General features: G+C 40.6%; 1 long non-coding RNA gene across 1 annotated transcript; it reads right to left on the bottom strand.

Annotated features, from left to right (window-relative positions):
- Window positions 1–1,560: 1,560 nt before the first annotated feature.
- On the bottom strand, window positions 1,561–7,946 carry LOC149119714 (uncharacterized). Its single transcript, XR_016227611.1, has 2 exons — window positions 4,904–7,946; window positions 1,561–1,814 (listed from the first exon to the last, which is right to left on the bottom strand). It is a non-coding gene; the product is annotated as an uncharacterized LOC149119714 (long non-coding RNA).
- Between the last annotated feature and the right edge of the window lie 10,677 nt (window positions 7,947–18,623).

Below are 18,623 nucleotides of genomic sequence, written 5' to 3'. Positions count from 1 at the left end.
TTAATTTTCTGGCTCATATGAGATATGTTGCTTGCCACAACCAGCATTGCAACTCCACAAAAGCTGTGAAATTCACTGACTCCAATTGCTTGCTAACATCAGCATGATTGCACATGGAAATACTGTGTTCCATTCCAAATCAAGTCAGCCTCCTCTGGCAGAGAAATTGCTGATTTTCACAGATGGTTAAACCTGGTTGAATTGCCCCACCAATAGAGTTGATATGGGATGGAGTGATCAGGGGAAGCTCTAGGGTAAAATACTATGGGGTAATCTGATGTTTAGTACTTTTTTCTTAAATACCTGACTTTCAATTTGTTATATGCTATATAAAGATATTCAGTGTCCTGAAATGACATTTACTTTATAATTTTGTCCAGTTTTATCATTGTATTGGAGAGGATATTGTTAAGTCCTTCGTTCTGCTATTCCAGAAATCTTTCCTCTGTGTTTTGTATTTTATTATTGATATTGAATCTCACTTGGTAGTTTGCCATGTAATGTTGGTGATGTTTTTATTATAATTCAATGATTTTTGGAAGTTTATGGGAATAATTTGAGGCCTGAAATTAAACTATTTTCTTCTAGAGAATATTTGGATTTGCTCCAGCCAGATGCTTGGGAACACAATATAAATTCAGAAATACTTTAAGTTGATTTCTCTTTTATTTCTTATGGCCAAGGAATTCTGTTTTGTGATTAAGAACTTTCAAGTAATAATTTTCTATCTACAGACAGATTTAAATCCATTTCCTGTGTGACCTATTTTTCCCCCTTCTCTTTTTTTTTCTTTCAATAAGCCTTTAGGGCTCTGTCTTTAAGCAGTTCTTCCACTTTATCTTCTTACCATACAAGTTTTTGGATTCTTATTCCATGTCCCTAGCATGACATCACATGAAATGTGAAATTCCCAGGCCACCACAGATCTGAAGGTACTCTCCGGGATGTAGTCTTCTGCAAAACTGAGTTTCTTTTCTGGATTTCTTCTTTCTCATTGTTTTGGCCCTGGCATAGGCAGTATAATGGCTCCCCAAATAGGTCCATCCCTGGAATCTGGACATATGTTAGGTAATATTTTAAAAGAAAATTAAAGTTGCACATGGAGTTAGGATTGCTTATCAGCTGTCCTTGAAATAGGCAGATTATACTGGATTATGTGGGTGGGCTTGATGCGATCAGAAGATCCTTAAAAGGGGAAGAAGGAGATGTGAAGATCCTGAGTGATGCCAACATGAGAGGTACTAAGCTACTACCACTGTTGGCCTTGAAGATGGAGGAATCAGGCCAAGAGCTATGGGATGCAGGCAGTCTTTAGAATCATTTTAATATATTTAAAATAATTCATCCAGCATTTTAAATTGGTCTGTGTCAAGAGGTTTTCTTGGTGTATATAGTCTTTTATATTGCCAGAAACACTAATTTAGAAAAAAGAAAACTTCATCCAAGTAAAATCTATGTTCACCTATTGAATAATGAGTTTCAGACCAGAACCTACCACTTAGCAATTATGGAAAAGTTGTGCTGGATTGTCTGAGTGAGGTAGTGCATAAAGATATCCTCTTTTTCTTTTTAGATTTATTTATTTATTTGAAAGAGTGACAAAGGAGGAGAGACAAAAAGAAAGAGATCTTGCAGCTGTTGGTTCATTCTTCAAATGTTGGGAATAGTAGGGGTTAGGCCAGGCTGAAGCCAGGGGCCAGGAACTCTATCCAGGTCTCCCATGTGGGTAGCAGTGACACAAGTACTTGGGCCGTCTTCTGTTGCTTTCCCAGGTGCATTCGCAGGGAACTGGATTGGAAGTTGAGCAACTGGAACTCAAAATGACAATCAGATATGAGATGCAGGAGTCCAGAGCAGAGGCTTATGCCTCTGTGCTGCAATGTTGGTGCATAGCCATCTATTGCATATAAAATTGCCTTGCCCTCTTGGTTTCTATTAGTTGTGTATCTCACTGACTCTTTGTCTGGACTCCATTCCCACATTTCAAAGGGATTTTCCCAATTTTATCCAGCTGAATAATCCCAGAGTCAGCCACTCATCTTTATTTCTTTTGTATAGTTTTATCTGTTATCCCTGGCAGGATCCAAAATTACCTCTGATAATGCTTGGCTCCCTTGATCTATAATACTCTTGGCAGGAATACCTGGTAGGTTAATATTCCATTGCCTTTTTGTTTAGGAAAAAACCTGTGGGTTTTAGCCAGACAAAAGGCCTCTGTTTTTCTCAGTATAAATGGGAAACAGAATGGGACTTGACTGATCCAGACATTATGAATGGAAGTTTTTAAAATTTTTAAATTAATTAATTTATTTGAAAGGCCAAGTTACAAAGAGGCAGAGGAAGGGAGGGAGGGAGAGAGAGAAAGGTCTTCCATCTGCTGGTTCATTCCTCAGATGGCCACAACAGCCAGAGCTACACTGATCCAAAGCCGGAAGCCAGGAACAACTTCTGGCTCTCCCACGTGGGTGCAGGGGACCAAGGACTTAGGCCATCCTTTACTGCTTTTCCATGCCATAGCAGAAAACTGGATCAGAAGTGGAGCAGCCTAAATTCAATGGCGCCCATATGGGATGCCGGCACTGCAGCTGGTGGCTTTACTCACTACAACACAGCTCCAGCCCCATGATTGCAGTTCTTTTAATCAGCTTTGGAGATGATATAAGTTATAACCCTTCTGTTCTATGTATGTATTGGTTCTAATTTCCATAGTTCTCAAAAGTGTCATCAGAAAGAACTGTTGTTAACCTAAGATAGTTGCTTTTGCAAGCATATGAAGACACTTTTAAAAAGTTGGAAAAATGTAATTAAAAGGTACATTACTATGAGGCAAAATTTTTGCTAAATCCATGCATAATTTTCCTTGAAATTTTTAAGATCCTGCATATATTAAAATGGATTTTTATTAGTGACTGTTGAGAATAGATGCAAATATGGGGTACAATATTCAGAATAATTCCATGAAGATAAAGTTGAATACACAGGTATAGAAGATATAGTTGCCAAAATTTTTCAAGGTTACATGGACAGTGTTCATGTATGTCTATTCCTTCCTCTTTGGCCTAGAAATATTAAGTTATGTCAAAGTTAAATTATTATAAAGTGTTATTCAATGGACCACATTGAAATGCTAGCAAGTAGAGATAAGCACAAAATACATTGTAGGTAATATTTTACATTCAAATCATTAGACATAAACTCTGATTATAGCCAAAATAATGTGTTATTTTAACTTTCTGTATCCAAAATCTCAAAAAATGAATATTTCATTGAAAGAATTCACTTCACAAATGGTTATATATTATATATATATACACATATATATGCATTTTATCACAAAAGTGAATAGAATGATGAAAAATAGGATAAAATTATCCTAGTGAGTAGTGAACCCAATAATTAGTACTATATAATCACTAGTTTTTCATGATATTGGCTATATACTGTATGTATATAATCAGACTTTTAAAATAATGCAAATATAGCCAAAACTGCCAAAATGTTCACAGTGACTATGTCTAATAGGTAGGAAAAAGTATTTTCAAGTGTTGTTTTCTTTGATTTATTTGTATTCTCTAACTTTTCTACAGTATATAGTTGTAGATGAGAAAGCATACTTAACTTTGGAAGCAACTTGTGTGCATTGAAATCTCAGCCCTGTCACTTACAGAACTGAGATTTTTGGAAGTCACTAACCACTCTTTTTTATCAGTTCCTGGTATGTAAAATTGGGATAATAATAGTACCTACCTGATAGGGAGTTAATGAAAACTAAATTGGTGAATGCATATAAAATATTTAAAATGCTACTTAGCAAGCACATGCTTATGTAAGCGGTCAATGCTAATAATAATAACTAGCATTTTTATATACAAATGTTACATGCAAAATACATATATCATAAATAAATAATACAGAAAAAAGTGAAAGAGACATCAAGAAAAATGTGAGCTAGTGTGGGGAGCAGCTCGGACTAGACTAAGTTACTGGAATTAAGACTTATTCTATGCATCTGCTCTCCTCTGTGGGGAGCAGCTCGGACTAGACTAAGTTACTGGAATTAAGACTTATTCTATGCATCTGCTCTCCTACAATATGGCACTGGGAGAGGAGAAAACAGCTTCTACCCAGCTGCCTCCAGTTCAACCAATAAACTGTAGGACTTGCTCCTGATTGGAGAGCAGCGTACTCGGCGTGTGGGCAGCCGAGTTGGGATTGGCGGAGGAGGACTATAAAGGAGGAGAGAGATGGCATGCACCAGGAACATCTATGGGGAACATCTAAGGGAACACCTGTGCAGCCCCCGAGAAGAGCCGGCCGGCGATGTGCCGCTCCCCTGCGGAAGTGGGGAATGCGGCCAGGGGGAACTGCCCTTCCACGGAGGTGGAAGGGATAGTAGCCAACCCGGGAAGAACCAGCAGCAAACCCGGGGAGGGCCGAGCAGACAAAAGAACAGCGCAGGGTCCTGTGTCGTTCCTCCACGAAGAGGGGGAGCGACATAATGGTGCCGTGACTCGGATAGGAAACCTAGCTCGGATAGGAAACCTAGCTCGGATAGGAAACCTAGCTCGGATAGGAAACCTAGGAGGGAAGAAACGGGAAGAAGTGGAAAATTACCGGAGAGAGAGACTAGCGAAGAGCCTAGGGGAAAGCCGGACGAGAAAGGTGCCGGAAGAAGCTATTGAAAGCCTAGGCATAGACTTGGATATGGACTGTGGGAAAGAAGTTAGGATTTGAAAGCGAAAGTGAAAGCTTTCATAGACTCGGATGCGGACTATGGTGGGGAAGCTAGGAGATTGAAAGCGAAAGTGAAACCTGGAGGAGGCTTGGACTCGGATACGGACTGTGGGGAGTAGCCAGGAGAAATGAGAGGAATATTGTTGGAAGAAAACTTAAGGAAACATACCGGGTAGAGAGAAATGTTAGGGAGGATGAAGCCGCGAGTGCAGGCCAAGCCATCTTGGAATTCTTCAAGTCACCCTGGGGAGCAAGAGGCGAAGATCTGGAACCAGAGGCAGAGACGTGGGCCGCCAGAATTCGCCAGGTTAGTCCGGGGAACTTGGACTGAATGCCGGTGGTGGCGGAAACATTCGCGGAAGCCGCCGCGTGCAGAGAGAGCACGGGGCGTTGGCGCGAGGCCGTGGTGCGGGCGCGAAGTGCGTGGAGACCGCGGAGCGTGCGCGCAGAGCCGGGAACCCGCCGGCGGGGCGAGGCGCCGGGAAGCCGCGCAAAGCCGGGAAGCTGCGCAGATGAGAGAGGCGCGGGCTGAAGCGGCTCAGCCAGGAAGCCGCCGAGAAGCAGCCTCGGGGCGGGCGCAGCCGGGAAGCCGCGGGGATAAGAATGAGAGCGGGAAGCCGCAGGGATAAGAGAAACAGAAGTTTAGAAGTAAAGTGAGAAAAATAGGAATGCTGGAAGATAGAAGTAAAATGGGAGAAATAGGAATGCCCGGAGATAGAGAAATAGAGAAATAAAAAGGCCTCCCTACAACACTGCAATGTGAGAGCTTGGATTCGGTCTGCCTAATCAAGTGAGGCGATGAGCACCTGCGGGCAGCTAGCAGCTTATGCGCCGCAGGTCACCGAAGACAGGCACGAATTAACATCAGTAAGGCCTCCCCACAAAAAGGCAATGAGAAGGCTTGGATTCGGTTTGCCTGATAGAGCTTGTAAGCCCCTGCAGGCTCGACCAGAGCATGCGCTGCAGGGCACCGAACACAGGCACGCATCAGCGCCTAAAAACCTCCTCACAACATGGCGAAGAGAGGACCCGGATTCGGTTTGCCTGATTGATAGGACTTGTAAGAGCCTGTGGCAACTCTAGCAAGTAGAGCAGAGTGTGTGCCGCGGGACACCGAAGACAGGCGCGTATCAACGCCAAAAAAATAAAAAGAAAGGGGGATCTGTGGGGAGCAGCTCGGACTAGACTAAGTTACTGGAATTAAGACTTATTCTATGCATCTGCTCTCCTCTGTGGGGAGCAGCTCGGACTAGACTAAGTTACTGGAATTAAGACTTATTCTATGCATCTGCTCTCCTACAATATGGCACTGGGAGAGGAGAAAACAGCTTCTACCCAGCTGCCTCCAGTTCAACCAATAAACTGTAGGACTTGCTCCTGATTGGAGAGCAGCGTACTCGGCGTGTGGGCAGCCGAGTTGGGATTGGCGGAGGAGGACTATAAAGGAGGAGAGAGATGGCATGCACCAGGAACATCTATGGGGAACATCTAAGGGAACACCTGTGCAGCCCCCGAGAAGAGCCGGCCGGCGATGTGCCGCTCCCCTGCGGAAGTGGGGAATGCGGCCAGGGGGAACTGCCCTTCCACGGAGGTGGAAGGGATAGTAGCCAACCCGGGAAGAACCAGCAGCAAACCCGGGGAGGGCCGAGCAGACAAAAGAACAGCGCAGGGTCCTGTGTCGTTCCTCCACGAAGAGGGGGAGCGACAAGCTAGAAAGTTAGATGGTAAGGATTGTGGGTTGGTAAACAAAAAAAAATTGATCCTAACCTTTAAAAACATTTTAGTCAGGGCATAGTAGAATTGGTGGCAGGGAGGCAGATTCTTCCCAATAATTGCAGAAATAAGGCCATAAGATGAGAACATCATGGGAGTTATATAGGAGTCAGGGCACCTTTCTTGAGTACTATATTCAGATATTTACATTATATTGAGTAGGTTTTTAGTAATTTCTGAGCAGTATGGTTAGTATTACTTGTAACTACATATGAAGATAAGAGAATAGGTTAGTTAGTTAATTCATATCCTATTCAAAGGAATTGACCAATTTTAGTGACCCTAGGGGAGTAGGCCAAATAAATAGGAGCCTCACAGTTTGATCCACACATTAAGTTAAATGGAAAGCAATTTCCTAGGTCTTAACAGAAGAAGGGTTGTGATATAATTACCTATTTGGTTGTATAGTGGATGAGTTTATGTTATAGGTATTTTATGATAGGATTTATAGTATTATGACTATCATAGAATGAAGTGAGGCTAGCAGACTTTCTGAGGTATTATAAAGGTTTCTGAACAAAATTTCTAAGTATATTGCAAACAATAAAATCCATCTGAATTTTTTAATTTTTAAAGCTTATTTTTGCTTATTCAAAAGATGCTAACAGATATTATATATAGAGAGAGATAGAGAGATAGAGATAGAGATAGAGATAGAGATAGAGATAGAAAGATGTCTTCCATCCAGTGGGGCTGGCGCTGTGGTGTAGCAGGTAAAGCAGTTGCTCACAGTGCTGGCATCCCATATGGATGCCGATCCAGCTTTCTGCTATGGCCTGGGAAAGCAGTGGAAGATGGCCCAAGTCCTTGGGCCCTGCACCAGTGTGGGAGACTGGGAAAAAGATCCTGGCTCCTGGCTTCAGATCTGTACAGCGCCGACCATTGTGGCCAATTTGGGAGTGAATCAGCAGATGGAAGATATCTCTCTCTCTCTCTCTCTCTCTCTCTCTCTCTCTCTCTCTCTCCTTCTCTCTGTAACTCTGACTTTCAAATAAATAAAGCAACCCACAAACTCTGTTTTTTCTCTCTGTAATTCTGACTTCCAAATAAATAAAGCAACCCACAAACTCTGTTTTTGACTTAGATCTGCCTTACCTCTTGATTGATGAAGAAATAGAAATGATTGCCTCAAAGTCATTTATTATGTAAATTGATAGAAAATTTTTATTGTGTTGTTCCTAACTTGCATTTAAAGTAAAGACAAACAGAATGCTCACTACAACTATGATTTATGCCAGCTGCCTAGAGGAAGTCTTCCTCAAGACTAATACAAAGCTAGGGCAATTTTCTAACAAAGGCAAATTTGTGTTTGGTAAGAAAATATATGACTTCTTTTCCACACTTGAATCTCTTTGCTTCATTTCGACTACCTAATGACTACACGTGATAGACCAAGACAATTTACAGATTCCCAGACAGGTATTTGATATTACCAGGATAAATCATCCCTTCTCTGTTATCAATACAAATCATTTGTTCTCAGAATCAACTCATGTTTGCTACAGTAATTCTTAAAAATTGTTACAGGTGAAATTTATGCTAAAATACTTCTGTAAGATAAATTAGTCTTCAGAAATTCATAATGTAAACCCAGGTAAAACTAGCATTCCAAAATGTGTGTCTGTCTACTCAAAAGTGTTGAGTGAAGTGAATAATAGAATGAGGGATCTGGATTTCACAAGTCTTTTGACATTCTCTTTGAACATTGACACAGCACATAAGGGACTGTGCCTTTCTTTTATTTGTAGTTTATGTGCTAGGTGGCTTCCTTGAAAGGTCAGAACATCCCTAGATCCCATTGCCTATTGAGTGACTGGGGATACAGCTACCCTCAGAGGATGAATTTATCAGTCATTTTAGAAATTAGCATCCTAAAAAAAGAAAAGAATATCCTTTCGTCATTTTACGTATATTCAATAGTCATTTGAGGATCCACCTTTTTTTCATTTTTTTTTAACTTTTATTTAATGAATATAGAGTTCCAAAGTACAGCTTATGGACTACATTGGCTCCCCCACCCCCGATGACTTCCCTCCCACCCGCAACCCTCCCCTTTCCCGCTCTCTCTCCCCTTCCATTCATATTAAGATTCATTTTCAATTTTCTATATATACAGAAGATCAGTTTAGTATACATTAAGTAAAGATTTCAACAGTTTGCACCCACATAGAAACACAAAGTGAAAAATACTGTTTGAGTACTCGTTATAGCATTAAGTCTCAATGTACAGCACATTAAGGACAGAGATCCTACATGAGGAGTAAGTGCACAGTGACTCCTGTTGTTGACTTTACAAATTGACACTCCTGTTTATGGCATCAGTAATCTCCCTATGCTCCAGTCATGAGTTTCCGAGGCTATGGAAGCCTTTTGAGTTCTCCGACTCTTATCTTATTTAGACAAGGTCATAGTCAAAGTGGAAGTTCTGTCTTCCCTTCAGAGAAAGGTACCTCCTTCTTTGAAGACCTGTTCTTTCCACTGGGATCTCACTCGTGGAGATCTTTCATTTAGGTTTTTTTTTTTTTTTTTTTGGCCAGAGTGTCTTGGCTTTCCATGCCTGAAATACTCTCATGGGCTTTTCAGTCGGGAGGATCCACCTTTTTTAATCATGTCTAAACGAGTCAGGAACTCAAAGCAAGAACAAATTGGAAAACTTGAACTTAAATATTTCTTTGTTATTTTGTTTTTGGAAAACGCCATTAAGTGTGCTTGCAAATGAAGTAAGTGTGCTTTCTCCAACTTAACGAAGACAATTCCAAGATGACATGCTTAGAGAATTGAATCTGTTTTCTAAAGTTTCTGGATCATGCCTGTGACTCCAAAACTTTTTACTCATTTTTCCTCATGGAAGAGCTCAACGTGAAGATGAAAATTAATCAGATTTTTAAGAAATCTGTATTCAGAAGGTGCTGCAATTTCAATGCTGAATATCCCCTAAAGGGCCATGTGTTTAAATGTCTGGTCCCCAAGATGGACCTATTGGGAGGTGCTGTACACGTCAGCAGGTAGAGCCTAGGTGGAGGTATTTAGGCCTTGTTGGTATGCCTTTGGAAAGTGGTTCTCACAACAGTATTGTTTTACGAAGCCTTAGTTTGGGCAGAACCTCTCACTCTGCTTCCTGACTTTGTGTGATGTGACCTCATGCTCTGCTGCATGCTCCTGCCATCAGCCTCCTTCACCAGAGACTAAGTAACATGGCCATGTATTCTTGAGCTTAGACCTTGAAAACAGTGGGTCAAAATAACTTCTTTATAAAGTTAGGTTGCTTCAATTATTTCGTTATCAGTACAAAAAGCTGAGTAATGCAGAAGGTCTGAAAGGAAATTCAGATTAGGCCAGCGCTGCGGCTCAATTGGCTAATCCTCCACCTGCGGCCCTGGCACACTGGGTTCTAGTCCCTGTCTGGGCGCCGGATTCTTTCCTGGTCGCTCCTCTCCAGGCCAGCTCTCTGCTGTGGCCCGGGAGTGCAGTGGAGGATGGCCCAAGTGCTTGGGCCCTGCACCCACATGCGAGACCAGGAGAAGCCCCTGGCTCCTGCCATCGGATCAGCGCCGTGCGCCGGCCGCAGCGTGCCAGCTGCAGCGGCCATTGGGGGGTGAACCAACGGCAAAGGAAGACCTTTCTCTCTGTCTCTCTCTCTCACTGTCCACTCTGCCTGTCAAAAAAAAAAAAAAAAGAAAAAGAAAAAGAAAATTCAGATTAAAAGGAGTCTAATCACTGTGAAAGTGAGGAAATCAGAATTCTTTGGGGCCAGTGCTATGGCACAGTAGGCTAAGCCTCCGTCTGGGGTGCCGGCATCCCATATAGGTGCCGATTCGAGACCCGGCTGCTCCTCTTCTGAATCAGCACTCTGCTGTGGCCTGGGAAAGCAGTGGAAGATGGCCCAAGTCCTTGGGTCCCTGCACCCACGAGGGAGACCTGGAAGAAGCTCCTGACTCCTGGCCTTGGAAGAGCTCAGCTCCTGGTCATTGCGGCCATTTGGGAAGTGAACCAGTGCATGAAAGACCTCTTTGCCTCTCTTTCTGCCTCCGCCTCTATGTAACTCTGCCTTTCAAATAAATAATTTTTTTAAAAACGTATTCTTTGGCTTGGTTATTAGTGCTGAAACCTGGATTTACTCAAGCAGGACTACAAGGCAGCTAGAAGAAGCTGTGAGCTAATGAATGATGAGAACTAGATCTCTTGCTAGTCTAGAGGCTTGTCATTGAATCCTAAAAAGTGTACCGGGTTTAGTGAAGTATTTTTTTTTTTATAAAAAATAACTAGTAAAAGCATAGTTCATTCAACTTTTGGTGAGTTATTCTCTGTGCCATACAATAAAAGTTAAAGAGGTGAACAAAAACAACTTTTGATTTGAAGAAAGTTAATGGAATTTCATTAACAAACTGTAAATAGTAGCAGCATAAGCTGGATGGGAAGCTGCTTTCACAGGCCATAAATGCTTAATGTTTATTACCAATAAAAGTCAAAGGAGCATTTAGTAAAGCAGTTTACCAAACAAACATTAAATACTTTAATGCATTAGCTTCAGTGGACAGAATCAGGCTATTTAATTAGCAATGAGTAATCTGTTAAGCTTTGATTCACCACAAATGATCTGCAGCTTAATAGAGGATGGTAGTCTTTGAAAGCAAGTGATTAGGATAAAGGCCAGTTTTGGGATAACAGGATGATACTCTTGAAAGCCACAAATGAGGATAAAGACCTGTTTTGTGATAATTGAATAGTAGCCTACAATACTAAAAGTAGAAGAGCACTTGTCTTATGCTGCATAGAGTGTGGGAAGAAAATGACCCTCTACTCTTAATTGATATGATTTGGGACAATACTCATTACTGATGCTTTAGTTTTTTCATCTCCAAGAAGAGTCCCATCTCACTGGGTAGTTGTGAAGATTAATGACAACATATGCATTTTTCAGGTGCATAATGAGTATTCATTTTTAATTGTACTTGATTCTTTTATCTCATTCATTGTTTTTGCTGCATAGTTTCACTTTATGCTACTACTACTGCATTAGTGTCATTTAATGAGAGCATACAGGTTAAGCTATAAAGTTCCTTTGATTTTAAGGAAATAAATCACAGATTACATCTAATGATAGAAATTCATTGCAATGAATCTGAAAAATAACCAAATTTGCCACTTCTTAACACGGATCTTGGAATTTCTAACACTAGGATGTACAGTGGTAATCACAGAAAACCATTCATTATCATCTGGACAGCAAACTCAGCTGAGTAATATGCCTTTCCTTTATTGGTCTGTCATTTTTCCTTCTCAGATTATGTTTTGATCTGGCTGGCTTATTACCACTCACTGTGTTTGAGCTATATCCAACCACCTCAGAAGTTGTTGGCTATTCTAGTGCCCAGTTTCTATGTGGGTACATTGTACTTGTGTACCATTTCCCAGACAAGTCAGCTGTGTCTTGATTTGTAAATTTTGCTTTGCTATATATTACATGAACCAGGACAGCTTATCTAAGAAAGTTCTATTAGGACTGAATTTTTTACAAAAATATTTAATTATTTCAAAGGCAGGGTTACAGAGAGGCACAGAGAGAGAGAGAGAGAGAGAGAGAGAGAGAGAAAGAGAGGAAGGTAGATCTTCTACCTACTGGTTCACTCTCCAAATGGCTGCAACTACCAGAGCTCTGATGATTCAAAGCCAGGAGTCAGGAGCTTATTCCAGGTGTCCCACATGGGTGCAGGGACCCAAGGACTTGGGCCATCTTCTGCTTTCCCAGGCCATGGCAGACAGCTGGATCAGAAGTGGAGCAGCTGGGACTGAACCAATGCCAATATGGGATGCTGCTACTGCAGGTGGCAGCTTTAACTGCTACGTCACAACAGCAGCCCCAAGGGACTAATTCCTTTAAATATTTATTTATTTGTGTGAAAGGCAAAGTTAAAGAATGGGGGAGAGGGAGAGAGAGAGATCTAGATCTAGATCTAGATCTAGATCTAGAGAGTATATCTGTTGGTTCACTCTGCAAATAGCCACAATAGCCAGGGCTGGGCCAGGTTGAAGTCAGGGGCCAGGAGCTTCTTCTAGGTCTCCCAGATGGGTGCAGGGGCCCAAGCTCTTGGGCCATCCTCTGTTGCTTTCCTAGGTGCATTAGCAGGAAGCTGTGTTGGAAGAGGAGCAGCCAGGACTTGAACGAGTGCTCATATGGGCTGTTGGCACTGCAGGCCGGTGCTTTAACCTAACTAAGCCACAGTGTCAGCCCCAGGACTACTTTTTAAAAATAGATAAATGTGTTTAATAGGCATTTTGAACATTCCATGCAGCTGACTTCACCACATTTATAATGAAGACATAGTATATTTCAGATATGACACTAAAGGATTTATATGTATTGACAATATTTCAATTATCTTGTGAAAAGAGTAACATGTGTGAATATACTAACCATGTTGACATACATATGTTAACTTTATATGTACATGTACAGACCAATATGTATGTTCACCATATATATAAATATATAAATATAACCTTATAGAACTCTATAATTATAACTATATATTATACCTATATAGGGAGATAACACATTTTAGAGATATATAACATGTATATATATATATATCTCGAAAGAAATTATTTATATAACATATATGTGAGATATATACAATAAGTGTTTTATATATATAAATAGAAGTTTCGTTTTGTATCGTGTATATGAACTTCCTCTATATAAATATATACAAATATGTATTTATATTCTATATAGATATAGAACATATTTCTGTATCTATAATATATATAAATAGGAAGATCATATTCCTAAGACAAATGAAACTTTCAAAAAATGCTAACAAATAGCCCAAAACCAAACCACTAGTCAATGATATTCGGAGGATTCAAAACCAAGCTTTGCCCTTTTGTTTTTAGTATTTTCAGAGCAGCAAACACTTGACTGTACTATCTTTATTTCTTTAATTTTTTCCAGGGAAATACAAAAGGAGGTTGCCCATTTTTAAAAAATATTTTATTTAATTAATTGATAGAGTTATAGACAGTGAGAGGGAAAGACAGAAAGGCCTACCATTTGCTGGTTTGCTCTCCAAACGGCTGCAATGGCTGGAGTTTGGATGATCTGAAGCCAGGTGCCAGGAGCTTCTTTTTAGTCTCTCACTAGGGTGCAGGGGCGCAAGCACTTGGACTATCTTCTACTGTTTTCCAAGGCCACAGCAGAGAGCTGGATCGGAAGAGGAGAAGCTGGGACTAGAATAGACGCCCATATGCCCATATGGGATGCTAGCACTGCAGGCGGAGGATTAACCTCCTGTACCACAGCGCCACCCCCTCTCATTTTAAACCTAGGAAAATTTTACTTAGGTTATACAAGCTTCATGCATTTCATATATCCAAATTTAGGAACAGTGACTGACCCACCCTACCCTCCCTTGCACCCACGGTCCCATTTTTCTTCCGCCTCCCTCTTCTATTCTCATTCTTAATTTTTACAAAGATCTATTTTCAGTTAACTTTATACTCATAAGATTATCCCTACCCTTAGTAAAGTGTTCAACAAATAGTGTGAAGAAAAAAAAAATACTGTTCCTGAACAGTGGAGACAAGGGCTGTTCAAAATCATTGCATTTCAAAGTGTCAATTTTACCTCTATAGATTACTTTTAGGTATTCTATTAGTTGCCACAGGTCATGGAGAACACATGGTATTTGTCTTTTTGGTACTGGTTTATTTCACTAAATATAATAGTTTTCAGTTGCATCCATTTTGTAGCAAATGACAGGACTTCTTTTTATTTATTCCTGTGTAGTACTCCCTAGTGTGTATATATACCATAATCTTTTTATCCAGTCATCAGTTCATGGTCATCTGGGTTGATTCCATATCTTACCTATTGTAAATTGAGCTGCAATAAACATGGGGGTACAGATCACTCTTTCATATGCTGATTTCATTTCCCTTGGGTAAATTCCTAGGACTGGGATGGCTGGATCATATGGTAGGTCTGTATTCAGATTTCTGAGGTGTTTCCATACTGTCTTTCACAGTGGCTGAAGCAGTTTACATTGCCCCCAACAGTTGATTAGGTTACCTCCCCCATCCTCCCCAGTTGTTTGTTGATTTCTATATGAGAACCATTCTAACTGGGGTGAGGTGAAACCTCACTGTGGTTTTGATTAGCATTTCCCTGTCAGCTAGTAATCCTGAGCATTTTTTCATGTGTGTTGGACGCTTGAAAAATGCTTGTTCAAGTCCTTTGACCATTTCTTAACTGAGTTGTTTGGTTTGTTGTTATTGAGTTTCTTGAGCTCTTTATAGATTCTAGATATTAATCATTTAACAGTTGCATAATTTGCTAATGTTTTCCCCCATTACTGAGTGTTTCTTTTGGAGTACAGAAGCTTCTCACCTTTATGTAATCACATTTGTCCATTTTGGCTTTGATTCTCTAGGCTTCTGGGTTCTTGTCAAAGAAGTCTTTTCCTATGCCAGTGTCTCGTAGGGTTTCCCCAATGTTCTGTAGAAATGTGATGACATCAGATCATAGATTTAGGTCCTTGATCCATTTTGAGTGGATTCTCACATAAGATGTATGGTAGGGGTCTAATTTCATACTTCTGCACATGGAGATCTACTTTTCCCAGCAAGATTTGTGGCACAGGAGTTAAGCTGTTGCCTATAATGCCAGCAACACTATGAGCACTGGTTCGAATCCCAGCTGCTCTACCTCCAATCCAGCTTCCTGCTAATGTGCCTGGGAAAGCAGTAGAAGATGCTGCAAGTGCTTACGCCCCTGCCACCTGTGTGGGAGATACTGAAGAAGCTCCTGGATCCTGGCTTTGGTCTGGCCCAGCACTGGACATTGTGGCCATTTGGTGACTGAATCTTCAGATGGAAAATCTTTCTCTCTGCCTCTCTTTGTCCCTCCTCTCTCTCTGCCTTTCAAATAAATAAATACATATAAATTTTTAAAAATTACACAGAAATTGCTTTCTTAATTTAAAATCTTACATAAATTTGTTATGCACATTAAACTAGAAAAACATAGCAGAACTACTCTTGTTGAAAATTTCTGAGCTTCTGCCAATGTTTTTCTCTATTTTTGAACTTTGCTCATCCATATGCAAATATCTAATTCTCATTCATTCCTAAAAGCTATACTCAAATGACACTTCTCCCATTTAGTCTTTCTGACCTACCAAACTATAATATTTTTTCTTCTTAATGCTTATAATATTTAACTTGTTCCTACTTATCGTTTTGCTATTTTCTACCTTCTGGTTATTTGTGTATCTCTTAACTACTCTGGTAGCCTGGACATTCCTCCACAGCAGGAACTCTCTCACATTCAATGATGTGTCCTCCAAAAACTCAGGTACAGTGTTTCACATACTAGAGTCAGGGATGAAATAAGCTATATTCTATATGCTGATGGTAGTCATCGGTGCTGTGGTGAAAATGATTCGAGGGGACCAGTGTTGTGTCGTAGCAGGTGAGGCTACCACCTGTGAATATGACATCCCATAATGGCAACAGATGGAATCCCAGCTGTTCCACTTCCAACCCAGCTCCCTTATAATGCACCTGGGAAAGCAATGTAAGATGGTCCAAGTCCTTGGGCCCCCGCACCCACATGGCAGACCCAAATGAAGCTCCTGGCTCCTGGATCCTGGCTTCAGCCTGGCCCAACCCTGGATGTTGTGGCCATTTTGAGAGTGAATAGATGGGTCAAAGATCACTCTATAAATCCTTCTCTTTTTCTCTAACTCTGCCTTTCAATTAAACAATATAAATCCCTTTTTAATAAAAGAAAGTGATTGTTTTTGACTGCTGTATAGTATTCTATAGAGTACATGTCCCATAATTTCTTTATCCAGTCTACTGTTGATGGGCATTTGGGTTGGTTCCAGGTCTTAGCTATTGTGAATTGAGCTGCAATAAACATTTAGGTGCAGACAGCTTGTTTGTTTGCCAATTTAATTTCCTTTGGGTAAATTCCAAGGAGTGGGATGGCTGGGTTGAATGGTAGGGTTATCTTCAGGTTTCTGAGGAATCTCCAGACTGACTTCCATAGTGGCTTAACCAATTTGCATTCCCACCAACAGTGGGTTAGTGTCCCCTTTTCCCCACATCCTCTCCAGCATCTGTTGTTGGTAGATTTCTGAATGTGAGCCATTCTAACCGGGGTGAGGGGAAACCTCATTGTGGCTTTGATTTGCATTTCCCTGATTGCTAGTGATCTTGAACATTTTTTCATGTGCCTGATGGCCATTTGGATTTCCTCTTTTGAAAAATGTCTATTGAGGTCCTTGGCCCATCTCTTAAGTGGATTGTTTGTTTTGTTTTTGTGGATTTTCTTGATCCCTTTTAGATTCTGGTTATTAACCCTTTATCTGTTGCATAGTTTGCAAAACAATGAAACCCGGTCATTTGCAACAAGATGGAGGAATTTGGAAAACATCATGCTGAGTGAATGGAGCCAATCCCAAAGGGACAAATATCATATGTTCTCCCTGATCGGCGACTACTAAGTGAGCACCAAGGGGGAAACTTGTTGAAATGAAATGGACACTATGAGAAACAGTGACTTGATCAGCTCTTGTCCTGACGGTTGATGTACAATGTAATACTTTATCCATTTTAGTATTTTTTTTTGTTCTAGTACCATTGGTTGAACTCTGTAATTAACACACGATTATCCATAGGTGTTTAAATTTTAACTGAAAAGTGATCCCTGTTAGGAATTTGGAAAACATTATGCTGAGTGAAATAAGCCAATCCCAAAGGGACAAATACCACTTGTTCTCCCTGATAGGTGACAACTAACTGAGCACCAAAAAGGAAACCTGTTAAAGTGAAATGAACACTATGAGAAACGGTGACTTGATCAGCCCTCGCCCTGACTGTTGATGAGCAACTTGATATGTTATCCCTCTTAGTATTTTTTTTTGTTTGTTCTACTTAATACTTTTGGTTGAATACTGTAATCAATACACAATTCTTCTTAAGTGCTGAAACTTAAATGAAAAGTGATCGCTGTTAAATATAAGAGTGGCAATAAGAGAGGGAAGAGATGTGCAACTCGGGACATGCTCAAGCTGACTTACCTCAAACGGTAGAGTTAGAAACATACCAGGGGATTCCATTTCAATCCCATCAAGGTGGCATGTACCAATGCCATCTCACTAGTCCCAGTGATCACTTTCTGTTCACAATTGATCCTAATGATAGGACTAAGAGCCAAAGGGATCACATAACCAAGAATAGTGCCTGCAAATACTAGCTGATAGAATAAAAAAGGGAGAGAAGGATCCAACATGGGACCCATAGAATGGCAGATGTCCTCAACAGCACTCTGGCCTCAGAATCAGCCCTTAAGGCATGCGGATCCGGCTGAAAAGCCCATGAGACTATTTTAGGCGTGGAAAGCCAAGACACTCTGGCAAAACAAAAAAAACAAAACAAAACAAAACAAAACAAAAAAAAAACCTAAATGAAAGATCTCTGCGAGTGAGATCCTAGTGGAAAGAATGGGTCATCAAAGAAGGAGGTACCTTTCTCTGAAGGGAGGAGAGAACCTCCACTTTGACTATGACCTTGTCTAAACAAGATAAGAATTGGAGAACTCAGAGGGCTTCCATAGCCTTGGAAACTCATGACAAGAGCCTAGGGTGATTACTGACACCATAAACAAGAATGTCAATTTGTTAAGTCAACAATAGGAGTCACTGTGCACTTACTCCTCATGTAGGATCTTTGTCCTTAGTGTGCTGTACATTGAGATTTAATGCTATCACTAGTAATCAAACAGTATTTTTCACTTTATGTTTCTGTGTGGGAGCAAACTGTTGAAATCTTTACTTAATGTATGCTAAACTGATCTTCTATATATAAAGAGAATCGAAAATGAATCTTGATGTGAATGGAAGGGGAGAGGGAGTGGGAAAGGGGAGGGTTGCGGGTGGGAGGGATGTTATGGGGGGGGGAAGCCATTGTAATCCATAAGCTGTACTTTGGAAATTTATATTCATTAAATAAAAGTTTGAAAACAAAAAAAAAAAAGAAAGTGATTGTAACACTGTACATGAATTCATAGGAATAGTAATTATATTAAGTATTGGTTTGGAATGTATATA

The sequence above is a fragment of the Oryctolagus cuniculus genome, chromosome X (genome assembly GCF_051225735.1).
Source record: "Oryctolagus cuniculus isolate XC-2025 breed Fujian yellow rabbit chromosome X, ASM5122573v1, whole genome shotgun sequence".
In the NCBI taxonomy this organism is placed as follows: Eukaryota; Metazoa; Chordata; class Mammalia; order Lagomorpha; family Leporidae; genus Oryctolagus; species Oryctolagus cuniculus.
Note: the sequence above shows the minus strand (reverse complement) of the source record. Positions and strands in the feature narration are given on the sequence as shown.